The sequence below is a fragment of the Spermophilus citellus genome, assembly GCF_964194105.1.
Source record: "Spermophilus citellus genome assembly, chromosome: 10".
In the NCBI taxonomy this organism is placed as follows: domain Eukaryota; kingdom Metazoa; phylum Chordata; class Mammalia; order Rodentia; family Sciuridae; genus Spermophilus; species Spermophilus citellus.
Window position 1 is genome coordinate 129,994,496 of NC_138197.1, and position 20,502 is coordinate 130,014,997.

General features: G+C 45.3%; 1 protein-coding gene and 1 long non-coding RNA gene across 4 annotated transcripts in view; one reads left to right on the top strand and one right to left on the bottom strand.

Annotated features, from left to right (window-relative positions):
* Positions 1 to 11,019: 11,019 nt before the first annotated feature.
* Positions 11,020 to 20,502, top strand: part of ZC3H7B (zinc finger CCCH-type containing 7B) — a 51,938-nt gene continuing 42,455 nt past the window's right edge. For all 3 annotated transcript variants that reach the window (XM_081310497.1, XM_081310498.1, XM_081310499.1), the window contains exon 1: positions 11,020 to 11,159. The gene's annotated coding sequence lies outside the window, so the exon portion shown is untranslated. The remainder of the gene's footprint in view (positions 11,160 to 20,502) is intronic.
* Positions 11,168 to 12,432, bottom strand: LOC308658063. Its single transcript, XR_014024130.1, has 3 exons — positions 12,158 to 12,432; positions 11,429 to 11,728; positions 11,168 to 11,302 (listed from the first exon to the last, which is right to left on the bottom strand). It is a non-coding gene; the product is annotated as an uncharacterized lncRNA (long non-coding RNA).

Sequence of the window (20,502 nt, forward strand, 5' to 3'; positions counted from 1 at the left end):
CCAGAGTGACAGCCAGACACCCTCTAACTTCGTTATAATTTCATGTACATGTTAAACCACACACATGCCAGCACCATGACAGTTGACAATTACTAGGACAACCACCAATCGCAAAGAACCAGAAAAGGCTCAAAACAGACCTGGTGCCTGAATTCCCAGGGAAAAAAATCTCTGCCCATTCCCAGAAAAGACATGAATATTTCTCCCCTTTATTAGCCTATTCTCCCTCATTTCTTTTACCCTATATCTATAACCTCCTAACCCCTAAGGAGTGGGAAGCTGATTTGAGAGGTTAGCTCCTGCTCCTATTCTTGGTCAATAAAAATCCTCTCCTGGGGCTGGGGATGTGGCTCAAGCGGTAACATGCTCGCCTGGCATGCGTGCGGCCCGGGTTCGATCCTCATACAAACAAAGATGTTATGTCTGCCGAAAAACTAAAAAATCAGAATTAAAATTCTCTCTCTCTCTCTTTAAAAAAAAATCGTAATGATAATATTGTGTTGATGTTAAATTTATCTTGATTATGATACTGGCTGTATAAGTATGATGTAAAAAAATGGGGGAGTCCATTTTCATCACATGGGACTCCTAAAATCCTTGTGGGACACCCAGCCAGTGTCTGCTGCAGAACCAATTGCTTGCTTGATGTGTGGGAGAAAACCCCACACATCTGGAGTCACAGAAGTATTTTGTGTTGATTCTTCAGTGAGCAAATAGGAAAAACACTTTGTTTTTTCCTCTATATCTCAACAAGATTGCTCTTGTTTTTAGGCAGGGAAATGCTTATATAAGTAGGGGAATGAAATCTGCATTTTACCCTCAAATAGCTAAGAAAACAATGAGAGCATATACATACATGGAGAGATGCACAAATGTAGTCAAATGTTAAGTAAATCTGGGTGAAGAATATATGGGAGTTCTTTGAACATTGAAACTTTTCTGTAGGTTTGAATTGTTTAAAGTGTAAAAATACAATAGCTTTTCTTCTGTTTAGTTTTATTTTTTGAGGGTTCTGGGGATCTAACCTAGGGCCTTACTCTACTAGTTATGTACTCTATCATTGAGTCACACCCCAACCCCTCTTCTGTTTTAATAAAGCACTTTTTTTATTTGGCATTGGGGATTGAACACAGGACAATTTACATCCCAGCCCTCATTTTTTATTTTGAGTCATGGTCTCGCTAAGTTACTGAGGCTGGCCTCAAACCCAAATATTCTGGCCTCATACTGAGTTGCTGGGATTACCGGTGTGTGCCAAACATGCCTGATTACAAAACACTTTTTAACCATTATATAAATAACATGTATTAACTATAAAGGGTCCAACCCATATAAAACAGGATAAAGGTAAGTAAACATGGCCCTGAACTCTGGCTCCCAGAGATAGTCGCTATCAACATCTGCAGTCTTCTTTCCACAGTTACCTCTTACAACTCAGCCCACATTTGCCATTGCTTTACCTGCAACTCAGAGTTAAACAGGCATGGGCCAGATACTTTAATGCACATCTAATTGAATATTTACAACCAGAAAAGAAGTGGGCATCATAACCACCCCTCCCTCCCGCACAGAGAGGAGAAACTGGAGCTCCACAGGAAATGTAACCTTCCTATTCACACAACTTCTGAGAAGTGGGTCCTTTCCCCACCTGCCTTCTTTCTGCCTTCAAGGCCCATATCCAATGACACCTCATACAAGGCCTTTGGTCATTGCTCTAGTAGAAATGAGTCACCCTTCCTCAGGTGTCCACAGTAAGCTGCAAACCCCACAACACTTGATCTGTATCCCTGAGAGTTTTTTCCATCAGAATTAGTTTTTTTTTTTTTTTTTTTTTTTTTTTTTTGGTACCAGGGATTTAGGGATTGAGAGTATCCAAAGGCACTTAACTACTGAGCCACATCCCCAGTCCTTTTTATTTTTTCTTTAGAGACAGGGTCTTGCTAAGTTGCTTAGGGCCTCACTAAGTTGCTGAGGTTGGCTTTGAACTCATGATCGTCCTGCCTCAGTCTCCTAATTATAGGGGAGCATCACTGCACCTGCCCAGAATTACTATTCTTGATGGCTCCCTCCCCAACCAGGAAGGGTCTCTGGGGCAGGAACTTTATCTTTCCTTGCTTGTCATAGGTGCTTCAAGTTCTCTCATTTTTTAATGTCACCCTCACTAACTGAATATTTACAACCAGAAAGGAAGTGGGCATCATAACCACCCCTCCTTCACACACAGAGAGGAGAAACTGGAGCTCCACAGGAACTGTAACCTCCCTATTCACACAACTGCTGAGAGGTGGGTCCTCTCCCCACCTCACTGTGGAGAATTTGAATTCTAGTAATGGTCACTGATGTTTGCTTAAAATTAATCATCACCTGAGAAGGCTGAGATGCTTTGAAGTGAGCCTGATGCTATTCTTGTGCTGCTTCCAGCTAGGACCTGTCAGATCTGTCTGGATTTTCCTTGGGGATGATCCGCAGGCACCCTTTTCCAGTGTTCATCCTTCTTCTTTTTCTTCTTCTTCCTGGGGATTGAGCCCAAAGGGAGCTAAATCATTGAGCTACATCCCAGCCCATTTTATTTTTTATTTTGAGAAAGGTTCTCATTTAGTTGCTGAAGATCTTGCCAAATTGCTGAGACTGGCCTCCAACTTTCAATGCTCCTGCCTTAGCCTCCCAAGTCACTAGGATTACAGGAATGTGCCATCACACTCAACCCAGTGTTATTTCTTAAGACTCCCCTGAGCCCTGAGAATGAGACTTCCATGGATCATGGGATTTGCAGAACTGGAAGGGACACTTGTCATCTCTCTCTCTTTCCTGCCTTTTCTCCAGCTTGCTTTCTTCCCAGTTCTCATCTGAGAGCTAGTCTGCCTTACCCAGAAGGGGAATCAGCCTTTGATTGAAGGACAGAGCATCCCAGGCCTCCCCTTTCCTCATTTCAACAGATGAAGAGCTGGGGCCCAGAGGGTCCAATAACCTGCCCAAATTACACAGTGACTTAGACAGGAGACAGTAGAAGCCAGGTCTCTGGGGCCTTTTAAACACACATATGCACACAAAGCAAGTCACCCTGTGAGTGTGAGCAGAGTCTGGAAGGGACTGGTGAGGGTATGGTCTCCAGGCCTTTTGCCCTTGTGAGGCTTTTACCCTTATTTTATTTATTTATGTTTTTAATGTTTTGGAGAGAAAAGCAGGCTGCCTTTGATTAATCTGGTTTACTTATGAGTGTTTTAAATTACTTATGAATGTTTTAAATTCCATTCTGGTGCCTGAAAGCAAACTTAATTGCCAATTGTAAATGGAATAAATAACAATATTTATCTTGGTTTCCTGAAAAACTACCAAGGCTGTGGACTTGCCATTTAGTCAGATCAAAAACAAATGGCTGAAATATGCCAGACACGTGAGGAATGTGGGAAGACATTCCCAAGACCCAACCAGCGCTGGCCTGGGGCCCCACCAGAGAGATGGATCTGCAGGGGAGGCAGGGGAGTCTCCTCCAGGGTCACTTCCTTTCCTCTCAGAGGAGGTGGTGGCAACAACATCTGTGAAAGGCGCTCAAACCACATACACTCACTTCAGGCCCAGGACTCCTGATTAGAAAACAGTATTTTTTAAACTTAATGAATAACCATAATGAATTCATTCACTCCACAAAGAGTTACCAAAACAGCTACATTCAAACAGGCACTGTGCCAGCTCTTTTTTTTAAAACAATATCTTTATTTTTTATATTTTTATGTGGTGCTGAGGATTGAACCTAGTGCCTCACACATGGTAGGCAAGCGCCTGCTGCTCCAGCTCCTGAGAATCCCATCATGACACAGAGAGAAAGAGATGGTATCAGGAAGGCATGGTGATACACACCTGTAATTCCAGCTACTTGGGAGGCTGAGGCAGGAGGAACACAGTTTAGCCGGTAAACTTAGTGAGACACTGTCTCTATATAAAATTTAAAAGAAAAGGGCTGGGGATGTGGCTCAAGCGGTAGCGTGCTCGCCTGGCATGCCTGCGACCCGGGTTCGATCCTCAGCACCACATACCAACAAAGATGTTGTGTCCACCGAGAACTAAAAAATAAATATTAAAAATTCTCTCTCTCCTCTCTCTCTCTCCTCTCTCACTCTCTCTTTAAAAAAAAATTTAAAAGAAATGGGCTGGGGATGTGGCTTAGTGGCAGAGGGCTTGTCTTCATATCCACAGCCATGGATTTGATCTCCAGTACCACCAAAAAATTAAAAAAAAAATTACTGATATTCATTTTTTAAATTAACATAAATTTTAAACAGCATAAAGGAGAAAATTAAAAATTACCTATGGGAGCCTGGAGTGTGGCTCAGTGGCATAGCGCTTGCCTAGCATGTGCTAGGCACTGGCTTTGATTCTCAATACCACATAAAAAATAAATAAATAAGTTGCTGGGCGTAGATGGCTATTCTTTTGTTACCCCATTTTAATCCCAGCAGCTTGGGAGACTGAGACAGGAGAATTGCGAGTTCAAAGCCAGCCTCAGCAACTGCAATGCACTAAGCAACTCAGGAGGACCCTGTCTCTAATAAAATACAAAATAGGCCTGGGGATGTGGCTCAGTGATCAAGCACCCTGGAGTTCAATTCCCAGTACCAACAAATAAATAAATAAGATACTGTTTCCATCTGCAGCTAAAAATATTTTTTAAAAATTACCTGTAGGGGGCTGGGGATGTGGCTCAAGCGGTAGCGCGCTCGCCTGGCATGCGTGCGGCCCGGGTTCGATCCTCAGCACCACATACCAACAAAGATGTTGTGTCCGCCGGGAACTAAAAAATAATAAATATTAAAAAATTCTCTCTCTCTCTCTCTCTCTCTCTCTCTCTCTCTCTCTCTCTCTCCTCTTTAAAAAAAATTACCTGTGGGTATTTTTTTTAATAACAAAAATGTTCTGTGGATGAATGACAGGAGAACGAATGGATGATAAATGAATGGATAGAAGAATATGTAATAAAGCAAATAGAGCGAAATGTTAACAGTGGTAAATAATCCAGAACATGTGGTGCGTCACTGTGCAGTGCTTTTGACTTGCTGTGTGTTTGAATATTTTCATAATAACACATTGGGGACAAGTGAGATCATGTTTTATTGCCTGCATTTCTTCCTTTGTATTGCAGTTGTCCATGACCAACCTCTCACACCCTTGAGGCTCATGGATTCTCCTCCTCTCTTTTTTTTATGTCACCCTCATGTTTGAGAATCTGAATTTTATGGATTGGGTCCCAGAAAATAATTTATTTTTAAAATAATAATCACATGGGGCTGGGGTGGTGGCTCAGTGATAGAGCACTTGCCTGGCATGTTTGAGGCCCTGGGTTTGATCCTCAGCACCACATATAAATAGATAAAATAATAAAGGTATTGTGTCCATCTACAACTAAAAATTTTTTTTCTTAATTGTTATAAAAAATTAATAATAATCACATGTATATCAATGCTTTGCATGTAATAGCTCACTGAATCTTTGTAGGGACCTCATATTAGTCAGGATTCTCCAGAGAAACAGAAACAATGGGATAGGTAGACAAATTTGTGTAAGGAATGGGTTCACAAGACCTTTTTTTTTTTTTTGTAATTGTAGATGAACAGCCTGACTTTATTTTATTTATTTATTTTATTTTTTATGCCATGCTAAGGATTGAACTCAGTGCCTCACACATGCTAGGCAAGTGCTCTATCTCCGAATTGCACTCAGCCTCCTGACAAATCCTAAAATCTACATGCAGCAAACTGAAGAACTCAAGAGAGCTAATTGTTTTCCTCCAGTCTGAAGGTGAGTAAACTCAAAGAAGAGTTAATGTTACACTTTGAGTCCAAGGCAGGAAAAAAAATATAATGTCCCAGCTCAAAGGCAAAGAGGAAGAATTCCTTCTTATTCAGGGGAAAGCCAGCATTTTGTTCTATTCAGACCTCCCACTGACTGGATGAAGTCCACCCACTTTACAGAGGGCAATCAACTTCACTCAGTCTACCAATTTAAATGTTATACTCATCCAAAAAACACCCTCATGGAATTACCCAGAATAAAGTTTTCTTGTTTGTTTGTTTGTTTGTTTTTGGAATCAGGGATTGAACTCAGGGGTACTCAACTACTGAGCCACATCCCAGCCTTATTTTGTATTTTTTATTTAGAGACAGGGTCTCACTGAGTTGCTTAATGCCTTGCTGTTGCTGAGGCTGGCTTTGAATTCGTGATCTTCCCATCTCAGCCTCCCAAACTGCTGGGATTACAGGCATGCACCACCGCACCCATCCCCAGAATAATGTTTGCCATTATTTGTTAAGTGCACCTCATAGCCCAGTCAAGTTGACATTTAATATTACCATCACATGATCCTATGAGATGAGGACAGTCATATCAACAACAGACTACATACGTGACAGCACACATCACATACACTCAGTCTATAGTAAACTGCAACCATCTGGATTTGTGGAAATACATTCTATAATACCTGCATGATGACAAAATCACCCAGCAATACATTTCTCAGAATGTATCCTCATGATGAGGCAATACATGGCTATTCTCTTGTTACCCCATTTTAGTTCAGGCTGCTATTACAAATGCCATAATCTGGGAGGCTGAAACAACATAAACCTATTTCTCATGGATCTGGAGGCTGGAATTCCAAGATTGGGATGCCAGTATGGTCAGGTTCTGCTTGGAAAGGGTTACCTTCCTCATTTACAGATGGCTATTTTCTTGCTGTATATGCTCCTGGCAAAAAGAGAGAGAGAGAGATCATCTCTCTGGTGTTTCTTCTTCTTCTTTTTTTTTTAAAGAGAGAGTGAGAGAAGAGAGAGAGAGAATTTTTAATATTTATTTTTTAGTTCTCAGCAGACACAACATCTTTGTTTGTATGTGGTGCTGAGGATCGAACCCGGGCCACACGCATGCCAGGCGAGCGCGTTACCACTTGAGCCACATCCCCAGCCCCTCTTCTTCTTTTTTAAAAATATTTATCTTTTAGTTTTAGGTGGACACAATCTCTTTATTTTACATTTATGTGGTGCTGAGGATCAAACCCAGTGCCTCATGCATGCTAGACGAGCACTTACCACTGAGCCACAACCTCAACCCTCTCTAGTGTTTCTTCTTAAAAAGACACTAATCCCATTCATGAAGGCTCTGCCCTCATGACCTAATTATCTCTCAAAGGTCCCATCTCCTAATACCATCACATTGGGATAAGGGTTTTAACATGTAGATTTGGGGGATACATTCAGTCCACAGAACCCCAAATTTACACATGAGAGAAAAGGAACCTAACCCTAAACTGCTGCATACATCTTCAGGGCCCTTCCCTAAACCTCAAGTTAAGATACCTTGCTGCAGGTACCGAAGGTGCTCACAGAAGAAGGGACACATGAATGATACACCTGTCAGTTCCTTGAGATCAGGAGCATGAGCCTTGGCTTCCCATTCTCCAGCAACCCACTCCAATGACAAGTCCTTGGGGATAACTAGTGACAAATCCAGATCTAAGATGTCCACATTATGGTACAATGGTCCTGCCGCACACGTGAAAGGTCTGGGACTGAATCCCCCCTCTGCCTCTTAGATGCAAGATCTTGACCAGGCCACTTAACTGCTTTATGTCTGTTGCTCACCTGAAAACAATTCCTGCCTACAGGCTTTTGAGAAGGCAAGAGAATCAACATATGCAAAGTCTTTGGCTCATAATAAATAGGTGGTGGCTGTTACTGACACTTCAGCTTTAATGTATGACACAGAGCCTTGCAGTCCAACATCAGAACTTTCTAGAAAATAACCTGTTGAGAGCCACAGCCGAGTTGGAGTTGGGATGGCGCCTGGCATTGCCAGAAGGAGTGGTTGAGAGGTGATGCCAGGGAGCCATTAAAATGATGATAATTAAGTTAAGCTGTGTATAATTGCTGTGACTGGATGATGCTGGATTGAAACAGGCTGTGTATTCAGTTGTATATGGACCCCTGATGTCCGGCAATAGGGCAGCACCTGCTACTTTTGAGTTCTCCTGAGGAGCCCGTGGAGGGTGGGGAGAGTTCCTGGGGAGTACGGGTGGAGGGCCAGTGAGGGTGGAGGGCCAGTGAGAGTTCGGGCAATAAAGGAGTTCCTGTTTGAACCTACAAGTGCCTCGTGGCGGCTCGGTTATTTTGTGCCCAGCCAGACTGCGGCAATAACCTACTGGTGCCAGGCCCTCCTCTCCAAAGCACCTCCATCTTTGACTGGGGTCTTGTAATAAAGGTCCCCTTTACCATCTTTGGCAGTCAGAACAGTTTAACAAATTGATGCCACACTGAAGATATGAGGGGCTGGCATTCAGCTGAATCTCCCTTAAATGATGGACATTCCTCTTTTAATGATATGTGGTATTTCACCAGGAGCATGGGACTGAAGAATCTCCACATTTTACCAGCTAATTCATTTGGGGTAAGATGTGGCAATCCAACTGGCTTCAGCATTTCCATCTATAAAATGAGAGTGCTAAGGGGCTGGGGATGTGGCTCAAGTGGTAGCGCGCTCGACTGGCATGCGTGCGGCCCGGGTTCGATCCTCAACACCACATACAAACAAAGATGTTGTGTCCACCGAAAACTAAAAAAATAAAAATAAATAAATATTTTTAAAAAAATGAGAGTGCTAATAACAATGGTGGCTGATGTGATAAGCTGTCAAGAGTGTTCCACTGCAAATTTACACAGAGGGTGTGGAACTGACATCTATCTGGCCCTTACTGTGGACTAGTAATTGTACTACATACTTACCAGGCACTATTTCATTGTAACCAATCTTGAACAGCAAATTCTTGAAACAAACTTTATATTGATTCAGTGTTCTTATTCTTATTTTACAAATGAGGAAACTGATACTGAAGGATTGCCTGGGGTCACCCAGCCAGCAAGTCATAGAGCTAGGGACTTGGTCTTCTTAATGGCACCTTGTTGACACCCTTACCACATCACCCAGCTACTCAAAGTCACCAGGCTTAGCTTGTCACTGCCTTTAGCCCATGATCCTTAATCTATCCCAGGTGGCACATGAACAGCAGTGATGTCTGAGGCCACTGCTTTTGTTTATGAGAATGTTCTCTTCCTGCTAGAGCCTCTTTTTGATTGTTAATCTCAGTGGTGAGGAGGAAGAAGGAAGTCACAGGGGAAAGAGTTTAAGAACTTCTAAAGGTGTGGTGCATTTTCTTCTCCAAGTCTCTCTCTCTTTTTTTTTTTTTTTTTTCCAAGTCTCTCTTAAAGCAGAGGCGGTAGGAAGTATCAGAGGCCATGCAAAGAACAGAGACTCTAGAGTCACAACTGTCACCTTGGACAAGCCAGTTAATCTCTGAGTTTCAGTTGCCCATCTGTAAAATAGGCGTGTTAAAACCAATGTTCCAGGATTCTTGTGAGAATTAAATAAGTCAACACACCCTCATGTTCATGACCATCCTAGCATCTACCACTCCGTGTATTTAAATTTTGTAATATGTCTCCCTGGGCTGGGAACGTAGTGCAGTGGTAAAGTACTTGCCCAGAGTGCATGAGAGGCCCTGGGTTCAATCTCCTGTACAGTCTAAATAAATAAACAAATAAATTTTTAAAAATGTGTTCCACCATTGTATCCCTAGTTCCTCAGATCATGTCTGGCACAAATGTTGGTGGAAGAGATAACAGTTGTAAAGATAAAATCTGTGAGGCTCACAGCTGATCTGCAATAAATTAACATACACATAAACACTTGTGTGCATAAAATGAAGAAGGGGAAAGAGGAAGATTTGAGAGAACTATCACCAGGATGTAGTTCCTACAGAAATTGACAGGGCCAGTAGTGGTTGTGTGGGATGAACTCTTATTTGGAATCAGAAACTCTGGATTCAAATCCAGCCTGACCATTACAGCTCTGAGGCAGTGCCTTGGGTGCTTATAGCTGATCTGATCTGACTGACTGGTCTGTCTGCTTCATCTCCCTTTACCTAGTGGGTCCTTTAAGTGGGCTCAAATCCCTCCTGGAAAGATTCCTGACAAGATGCTCTCCTTGGCCAAATTCTATTTAAGAAGCTTCCTTGAACTTTTCAGCTAGGCCTAGACTTTTGGACTCCGTGTGTTTATCTCTACATTGTCCTATTTTAGCAAGAATCCTGCCAAGTTAGTTTAGCTGATCATCCATCCTCCACTCTGATCATTATCAATATCTAATCAGGTTCCTCCTCCACCACTATTCCCCCAGGTAATGTTGGATCACCCTGGTCTACCTTCATCAAGAATCTTGTTAAGTGGGTTTAGACAGAAACATCCCTTACTCTTCATGCTTCCTCTTGATAGTTTTCTATCTATTGACCCTCATCGTGCTCCTTCCCAGTTGCCCTTGCTGTGACAGGGGTTTAGCCCAGTATCTCTCCGCCATTGCAAGAGCCCATTGCAGTGGTCCTTACACCCACCAGGAGAGCCTCCTTTGAATATAATCTGCCTGTCCTTCTTTAACAAGTGTCATTCATCCCCTCCCCCGCCCCCCTTTAACTTCCTGTGCATAAAACCCTAGCCAAATGAGATTCTGCTCGCTCTCTAAGTCCCGGTCCTCATCCAGAGAGCACAGGCAATCAGGGTCTTGGGGAACTATCCATGAAAGCACCTGGGAATCCGGGGCTTTTTACTCCCATAGGGAAAGGTGGAGGCTCTGGATTTGTCCAGCATCAGCTCAGAAATGCAGAACTGCCCAAAGAAAACCACCTAAAAGGAAGGGAGCGTTTAAAGAAAATAAAGGTGAATTCCAGGCATGAGCTTTACACGGGGGAGGGAGGCTCCCCACTCCCCACCCCCTTCTCCCAAGGTGCGCAGCCCGCGCCGCCCACCCCGGGCGCTACCAGGCGAGGAGCCGAGGAGCCGCGCTCTCTAGGACCCGAGAGGAAGAGCTGCAGGGAGACGGTGCCTCCAGTGGGTGCTGCCGCGAGCGGCCGGCCGAGGGGGCTGGAAATGAAAGTAAAGCGCTCTGGAGCCACATGGACGGAGCTGCCGGGGCGGCGGCGCCGGGAGCAGGATGCGGCCGCCCGTAATTAAATAGCATTTACTCTTATTATTACTAATAATAATAACGTAATCATACCTCTAGTCATAGCATACCATTTATCGGGCTCGGCGCAGGCCCGCGGGGAGCGCAGCCCGGCGGAGGTGAGTCTTGGCGCGGCCGCAGCCCCGCGGGGCAGAGGCCGGGGCCGCGTCCCGGGAGGGCGGCGCGCGGGGCTCGGGCGCCGGGCCCGGCCGGGGCGGAGGCGCGGGGAGCGGGGTCCAGGCCGGAGCCGCGCGCCGTCCATCTGGAAAGGGGTTTTGGAAAAATAAAGAAAGAGCCCCTCATCCGCATTGACTCCTTTTGGGGGACCCCCCTGCCGCCCCCGTATCCTGTCCCCAAAGTTTCAAAGTTATCGTGCGCCCAGGGCCACCTGCCGCTGGGGAGGTCCGGCCGCCCCTGCAGCCCCCAGGGGTGTCTTGGAATTTTCTTGGGTGGGGGGCTGTCCACTCGGGGTCTGCAGCTTTGGGGGTGTGCGGATGCTTTGCGGGTCCCCGCGCAGGAGGTCGAGGGCTGGTAGGGGCCCCTTCTCCTTTTGTGTTCGCCTTGGCTCCGCAGTGCCTGAAGTTGGAGGGGCCGTGGCGAGGGCCGGGTATCACGTCCGCCCCAGGGGCCACCCCTGTCGGCTGCGGCGGTCACGCGAGTCCGGGGATCCAGGGCCTGCGGCCCGGCCCTGGAAGAAGGGGCGTTAGGGAAGGGGGGCGCGGTCTGGGCCTGCTGGGCAGAAGGGCATTTCCGGTCGCAGGATCTGTCCCCCAGCTCAGGCCTGCGAGATGGCCGTCGCCGGGCTGGAGGGGTGGGAGGACAGTTCGTGGGGGCTGCAGGGTGCAGGGTCCGGCACCTGGGGGGCGCGCCGCGAGGCTGGGGGCCCTCAGGCACCTCAGGCACCCCCTTCTGCCCCCAGTGGGCTGGGGCTGTCTTCGGATTTTTGTTTCCTCCTGTCTTCCCGTCCACATTGCCTGGTTCGGATTTTATACAGTGCCTGGTTTGGGGGTCCTCCACAGAGACAGACAAAGCAGTTTTCCCGGTCCCGGGGTGGTGGGGGGATGGAATCATACACAGACCATTCACTTTGATAAAACAGGATGGCTGTGGTGCCTACCTGGTACCAACTGGGCAGACGGAGAGCTGGGGCTGCAAATGGAGTCTGGGGGTCTGAAGAAGGGGGCTGGGCCTGGAGTGAGGATTTGGGGCCCACAGCAGGGTGATCAGGGGTATCATTTCCCCAGTTGCAAGCCAGCACTTTGTTTCCTAGGCACCAGACTTGGAACCCCAACTTCTTGCCATTTCCCTCAGTGCCTGCAGTTCATGTAGAGAGATGAAAATAGCAGAATGCAGATCCTTGAATTTTCACACAAATGCGATAATTATAGTACAGTTAGCAACTGTGTTGGACACAGACTCCTAGCAAAATCTTTCCTTCTACTACCAAGACTCCCCCCCCCAACAAAACCCTTCCTGGTCTTCCCCACTTGTACCTCCCATAGAAGTTGGCTGTAAGCTAGAATTAACATGGGGCCCAAACCTGGCAGCTTTTTTTTTTTTTTTTAAAGAGAGAGAGAGAGAGAGAATTTTAATATTTATTTTCCAGTTTTCAGTGGACACAACATCTTTGTATGTGGTGCTGAGGATCGAACCTGGGAGGCACTCACACCAGGCGAGTGTGCTACTGCTTTGAGCCACATCCCCAGCCCCAAACCTGGCAGCTTTGAGACCAGAGGGTGCCTTGAGTTGGGAAGGAGAAACCTGTCTCCAGAAAAGATGAGATTTGAGGGTAGGAGAGGGGTTTTGTGATACATGAGCTGAGATGGGGTTTGTGCTGCAAGTTCCGAGCTGTTGGGTTAGACAATTCACAATTTGGTTTGTTGAATTATTTAGAGGCTAAGAAGTTGCTGGTCTCTTGAGTCTTAGGTATACAAAAATTGAGGTATCAGTAGTTTTGGGTTTGAGAAACTGAAAATAATTTTTTAAATGGCACCTTTTAGTTTGTAACAAAAGGGCTTTCACATATTAGCTTACCTGTCCTCTGTAGCAATTATATCTGATAGACATTTTTTTTAATAATTTTTTTTTTGAGAGAGAGAGGTGAGAGAGAGAGAGAGAATTTTTAAATATTTATTTATTTATTTTTAGTTCTCGGCGGACACAATATCTTTGTTGGTACGTGGTGCTGAGGATCGAACCCGGGCCACACGCATGCCAGGCGAGCGCGCTACCGCTTGAGCCACATCCCTAGCCCCTAGACATTTTTTTTTTAAAGAGAGAGAGAGAGAATTTTAATATTTATTTTTTAGTTTTCTGCGGACACAACATCTTTGTTGGTATGTGGTGCTGAGGATCGAACCCGGGCCGCACGCATGCCAGGCGAGCACGCTACCGCTTGAGCCACATCCCCAGCCCCCTGATAGACATTTTAAAAAATTTTTTTTTAGTGGTAGATGGACACAAAACCTTTATTTATTTATTTATTTATTTTTATGTGATGCTGAGGATCAAACTTAGTGCCTCACACATGCTAGTCAAGTGCTCTACTGCTGAGGTACAACCCCAGCCTCTGATAGACATTTTTTCAATCTTCCTTTTCCAGAAGAGAAACCTGAGTCTTAGATAATAGGGTGTCCTGCTTCCTAATTAGTTTTCTGACTCAGACCTTTGCCCTTTCCCAGAGTCCCGGGCTACCAAGCAAGTGCCTCTGGTGAGCTGCTGGGGGTCAGGTGTGGGGTTGAGCCATTTATAGTCTGGCTGGAAAGTGAGCCAATGAGAGAACCAAAAAGTGTTTAACTCTGGGGTCAGTGCACTGGGTATAGAGAGAAGAGAGCTCAGGTTAACCTGAAAAAGTTAGGGAAGGCTTCCTGTAGGAAGCTGAATTTGAGTGTGAAAGAATGGGGAGGTTTGGCCAAGGAGAAGAGCAAGGCAAGTTCTGAATTATTCCTGTGCTGCAAAGTTGATTTACATTCTAATTCTTACTGTAGTTTCAGAAGGGGTGGACATTTTTATCTCCAGTCATTGAAGAAATTGAGGAACATAGAATTTGTGTGTCATCTTAAGGTCACTCTGCCAAATTTGAACACAGGCCCTCATGACTCTTGCATGTACTACTGTCCTCTATAGCCACCTTCATTTCAAAACAGAGATAAGAACAGGAACTGGGATGATCTGAACTGCTAAATGCAACAGGGCTCATGCTAAAAGATCAGCAGGTTCCCAAGGCCAGGGAATTCTACTGAACTAACTGTGTATCCCAGGCCCCTCAGAGCTGACCAGCACAGAGGGCAGAAGAGGGTAGAGGGAGGACAGCCCTGAGTGTGGAAGTTCCTTAGTACCTGCTGGAGACTGGCTTGGACCCTGGAGGAGCCCTGGATGATTTACCCAAGCCTTCCGAGGACAGGAGCTGGGTCTGATTCACCCTCTGCCTCCAGCCCTAGTGGACATGCCAGGAGGACAAATCTAACCATTCTGTTGTCCAGTTGAATTATATCCCAGTGTGGAGGAAGGTTTATTTTGCCTGGGGTTGAAGGTCTTCCTAGAAGAAGTGCCATTTGAACATTTGAAAGATAGGAATGAGGAAGGCCAGAGAAGGAGCATTCTAAGTAGAGACAGTTGGACAAAAGCAGAGAAAAGGCCTATGCTAAGAAGACACAGGCCACCTGGTACAGCCACAGTATAGGAAGCAGATGGGAGTTGCAGTTCAGGTCAGGCTCTGCCACTGAAGTCCCTTTGGTTCTCTGAGCCTTTCTGTTCTGAAAATGAGCCCTGAGGTTTGTTGATGTTTGATGGTAACCCATGCCTGGAGATGGGAACAAGAAAACCAAATGAAGAGCCGGACACAGTGGCATATGCCTATAATCCCAGCAGCTTGGGAGGCTGAGGTAGGAGGATCGTGAGTTCAAAGCCAGCCTCAGTAACAGTGAGACACTAAGCAACTCAGTGAGACCCTGTTTCTAAATAAAATACAAAATAGGGCTGGGGATGTGGCTCAGGGGTCAAGTGCCCCTGAGTTCAATCTGCAGTACCACCTCCACCCCCCAGAAAAGAAAATCAAATGAAAGGAGCTAGAGGAATTTTACTTTTTTTTTTTTTTTTTTAGAGAGAGAGAGAGAATTTTAATATTTATTTTTTAGTTATCGGCGGACACAACATCTTTGTTTTGTATGTGGTGCTGAGGATCGAACCCAGGCCGCACGCATGCCAGGCGAGCACGCTACCGCTTGAGCCACATCCCCAGCCCGAATTTTACATTTTTTAATGAATCTAACGAATATTGGTCTAGCAATTCCCTAGTGAGCAGGCCCAATTGTGAGTCCTAGATTAGTTTACTTAATCCTCATAACAGCCCTATAGGTAGGCCCTATAATTATCCCCATTTTACTGATAAAGAAACTAAAGCACAGAGAGGTTAGATGACATTGCATAAGGAACAGAGAAGTGAAGCTGACCCAGGCAGCCTGGCTCCATGCGGGGCTAAGAAGGAAGAGGGGAGATGATAGGACCCGCGATGCAGGCCCAAGCATGGTTCAGACAGCAGAAGGTGGAGGTGTCCTCAGGAGGCTGGCTTCTGTGCAGCAGGAGGCCCAGCCTGGGCTGATGAAGTGACTACAGTGTCAGCTCCCTGGTGCCTCCACGGAAGCCAGCTCCTTTCATCACACTTAATGGTCCATAGAAAACGGGCTCCTTTTCCTTCCTCTGTCATCACCAGCCACAGGACTCCTTGCCGCCTTATTTATTTCCCCTGGTGAGTCTGTTTCTTTGCAAGCACCATAATGGCTTCTGCAGGTGTGCACTAGCACTGTTTCCCCAGCAAGCCATGGGGGCCTGCAGGGAAGGAGGGATGCAGTGTTGCTGCCTCACTCCAGAACCATCTAGTTAACTTCAGTTCAGCATCAACTCCTGAGCCCCCAATGGGAGGCTGAGACATGATGGCAGCAATGACAGCAGCCACCATGACATTTAATGCCACCCTGTGCCAGCACAGTGCTTGGCACTTTCTTTGCTTTCTCTTATTGAATCTGTTTCAAAACTCTTTGAGGCAGGAACAGTTATTATCAACCTCATTCTGAAGATGAGGAGAATGAGGTTCAGCGAGATTAAGGAACACACCCAAGGTCACACAGCTGTGGTAGAGCAGAGAGTTGGTTTGAGGTCTTACCAGCCATGCAGGAGTGATGCTAGCAAGTTACTTGCAGTCTCCACCAATCTGTTTTCCTCCCTCCCTCCTTCTCTCTCTACTTCTCTCTCTGTCTCTCTCTTTCTGGTATTGGGGATTGAACCCAGGATCTCACACATGCTAGCGAAGTGCTCTACCTCTGAGCTATGTCAGTAGCGCAGCCTGCTCTTTTCTGTCTGGAAATCCTTATTATTAGTAGCAGTGGTGACAGTAGTAGTAGTAGTAGTAGTACTTGTGACTGAACCTAGGGATGCTTTACCACTGAGCTACATCCCAGACCTTTTTGTTGTTATTGTTTTAATTGGTTGTAGATGACAGTAGAATGCATTTTGACTCATTCTGCACATATAAGCACAACTTCTCAATCCTCTGGCTATACAGGGTACAGAGTCACTCCAGTAGGAGTAATCATACATGTATGTAGGGTAATAATACTCTATATACATGTCTCATTCTACCGTCCTTCCCATCCCTACACCCCATCCTTCCCCTCACTCCCCTCCATCCCCAGACTTTTTAATTTTTTTTGTGTGTGTGTGATGCTGGGGATTGAACCCAGGGCCTTGTCCTTGCAAGGCAAACACTCAACCAACTGAACTATAAATATTTATATATATATATATATATATATATATATATATATATATATATACACACACACACACACACACATACATACATATATATATACACATATATATATGTGTGTGTATATATATATATGTATATATATATAATGTTGTAGTTGGACACAGAGGGTTTTTTTTTATTATTTTTTTGAGGGTAACAGGGGTTGAATTCATTCAGGGGTACTCAACCACTGAGCCACATCCCCAGCCGTATTTTGTATTTTATTTAGAGATAGTGTTTCACTGAGTAGCTTAGTGCCTTGCTTTTGCTGAGGCTAGCTTTGAACTCTTGATCCCCCTGCCTCAGCCTCCCAAGCTGCTGGGATTACAGGCATGCACCACCACCGGGCCCAGCAGGAGGGTTATTTTTTAAAGGTCTCATATTAGCAATATATCCTGTGGGTCTAGTTGGGGAAGCTGGGGGTGGTGAGAGCCTGGGAGGGGGGGGGTTTGGACCTTTCCTATACTGGTGGCCCCAGGTTGTAGGGAGGGTGAGGCAAGATTGTCAAAGTAAAAGCCCTTTATAACCAGATAACCACAGGAAGGAGGAGATTTTGCTTTGCTGCTGACTCTTAGTTTGATAGTGTGGCTGCGGGGGGGGGGGGGGGGGGGGCAAGCCTGGGGCTGTTTCCTGAACTTTGGTTTCTGCCAGGCCAGCTGCAGAGAAAGCAACCTACAGGTTGCTGAGACCTTTGACATCTATTTAACATTCAGTCCTGAACCTGTGTTCTGATGGAGCCTCTGTTATAGGTGGCTTTGAGCCAGTCACTGTCCTGTCCAAGACTGTTCTGCAGACAGTAGTAGGGTCATGACACCTACTTTTGAAGTTATTGTGGAGACAAATGATTCCTTAGGGTAGGGCTTTTGAATCTCAGACCCTTCTCAAACCACTGTGTTTAAATGTATAAAGTGAAATACACGGGATTACAAAGGAAACTGGTTCTCTTCAACTAAAGCTGAATGTTTTTATCAATTCACTAAAAAAGATTTACCAGTGAGTCTAATGCAACTACCATAATTTTGAAGATTCACTGAGTATGAACATTTCATTGTCTGCAGTAATTGAAATGTGATAAGAACAGACCCCAGTGGTGACAGTCACCCCTATAGCTGCAGTGTGTTACTTATTGCCTATGTTCGTAACTGGAGGGAATGCTCCATATCAGATAGGGGCTAATAGATGTTTTCCTATCCAAGTTTTCAGCCCCTGCTTCCTCCATTGAGAATCCTTAGTATAGATGCTCCTTGATGCTTGCAGGTCACCTGCAGAAGTGAGGTAAGACTCCTTCCTGACCTCTGGAGCAGAGGATCCTGGGTAGTTAGACATCCTCATAAGTATCATAGGGAAGGGATAAATGCAGACCAGGATTGCTGACTAGGGTCAAGGATGAGGAAATTAAACCTTTCCTGCTCTGAGAGAGCCATCAAGGGCCTGGTGGGTCAAGAGCCATGCCAAGTATCTTTGGAGATATTGAAACCCCAGGCAGCATGTCTGCAGTCTTGATGGATGGCTACTCTTTTTTTTTTTTTTTTTTTTTTTTTTTTTTTTAAAGAGAGAGTGAGAGAGGAGAGAGAGTGAGAGAGAGAGAGAGAGAATTTTTAATATTTATCTTTTAGTTCTCGGCGGACACAACATCTTTGTTGGTATGTGGTGCTGAGGATCGAACCCGGGCCGCACGCATGCGAGGCAAGCGTGCTACCGCTTCAGCCACATCCCCAGCCCGGATGGCTACTCTTTAATTAAACCTGGGCAGTGTGTACAGGAGAGGAGCACTGTTAGGTTGAGCGTGGGCCTCAGAGCCAACTGCCAGGGTGCAAGTACCAGCTCCATCACTTGCTGTAATCCTGGCAGTAAGTTACTTCCCCTCCTGTGCTTTGCTTTCCCCATCTACAAAATCAGTATATAATGGTTCTTTCTCTAATGGGATTTTGTGAGGATTAAATAATATTTAAAGCTCTCAGGGCAGTGTATGGTAGGAGAAAGTACCTGTCAGTGATGACTGGTATCAGTATCTTCACTCTTTTTTTTCTTTTTTCTTTTTTTTTTAGAGAGAGAGAGAGAGAGAGAGAGAGTGTGTGTATGTGTGTGTGAGAGAGAGAGAGAGAGAGAGAGAGAGAAAGAATTTTTTTTTTTAATGTTTATTTTTTAGTTTTCGGTGAACACAACATCTTTGTTGGTATGTGGTGCTGAGGATGGAACCGGGGCCGCACGCGTGCCAGGTGAGCGCGCTACCGCTTGAGCCACATCCCCAGCCCAGTATCTTCACTCTTGTCCTAGGATTCCTGGGCTACCCCTCAGAATAGGTTCCTGAGCACTGTTTCTCTGGGCTACTCAACTCTGAATCAGAAACAGCTTCTATTTCCAAAGAGCTTATAGTTTAGAGGGAGATGGAGACTTGGGCATTGTGATTTCCAATAGCTAGATCAAGAACATTGGTTGTGGTGAGCATAGGATGCTGTGTTTGGGTAGGGTATGGGAAGGAAGCCTTCCTGGCAGAGGTGACACCTCAGCTGAGCTTTGAAGAAGCACTGGGTGTGGAGGATTTCCTACACAGAGTAGGAAGCCAGGTGGTTGCTGGAGTGTGACATTCCTGGTGAGGCCAGGCCTGCTCTGCCTTGTTGCAGTCAGCTACACAAGAACTTGGACTTTGTCCTCCTACTAGTGGTAGTGGTCTCACTGAATGTACTATGTGTTTCTCTCTCTCTCTCTCTTTCTTTCTTTTTTTTTTTTTTTTTTTTTTTTTGGTACTGGGGATTGAACTCAGGGGCACTCAACTACTGAGCCACATCCTCAGCCCTATTTTGTATTTTATTTAGAGGCAGGGTCTCACTGAGTTGTTTAGCACCTCTCTTTTGCTGAGGCAGGCTTTGAACTTGTGATCCTCCTATCTCAGCCTCTGGAGCCACTGGGATTACAGGAATGTGCTCCTGCAGTACATATGCAGTACCAGGTATTGAATTCAAGGCTGTACAAGCACTTTGCCACTGAGCTACGTCCCAACCCCCTAATGGTGACATCTTATATAGCTGTTGTACATTATCAAAACCAGAAAATTGGCTGTATATGGTGATGCATGTCTATAATTCCAGCAAATCAGGAGTCTGAGGCAGGAGAATTGCAAATTTGAGGCCAGCCTGGGCAATTTAGCAAGATCCTGTCTCAAAATAAAAAATAAAAAGGTCTGGGGGGACTGGGGTTATGGCTCAGCAGTAGAGCGCTTGCCTCGCATATGTGAGGCCCTGGGTTCAATCCTCAGCACCACATAAAAAATAAATAAATAAAATAAAGATATTGCATCCATCTACAACTAAAAAAAATTAAATAAATAAATAAAAGGTCTGGGGCTATAACTGTAGCTCAATGGTAAAGGGTTACTGTGTTTAATTCCCAGTACCACACACACACACACACACACACACACACAGAGAGAGAGAGAGAGAGAGAGAGAGAGAGAGAGAGAGAGAGAGAGATGTCTTGGTGCCTTACTGAAATAAAGAACTTATTTGGTCTTTACCTTTTTTTAGGAGCACATGCACGTGTGTGTATATGTGGAAGGATTTTGAGCAGGGGACCAACACTGGCATATTTGTTGGATGGTACCCCTGGCCCCTGAATGGGAGCAGATTGAAAGAGGCTTGTTGGAGGCTGTCAGC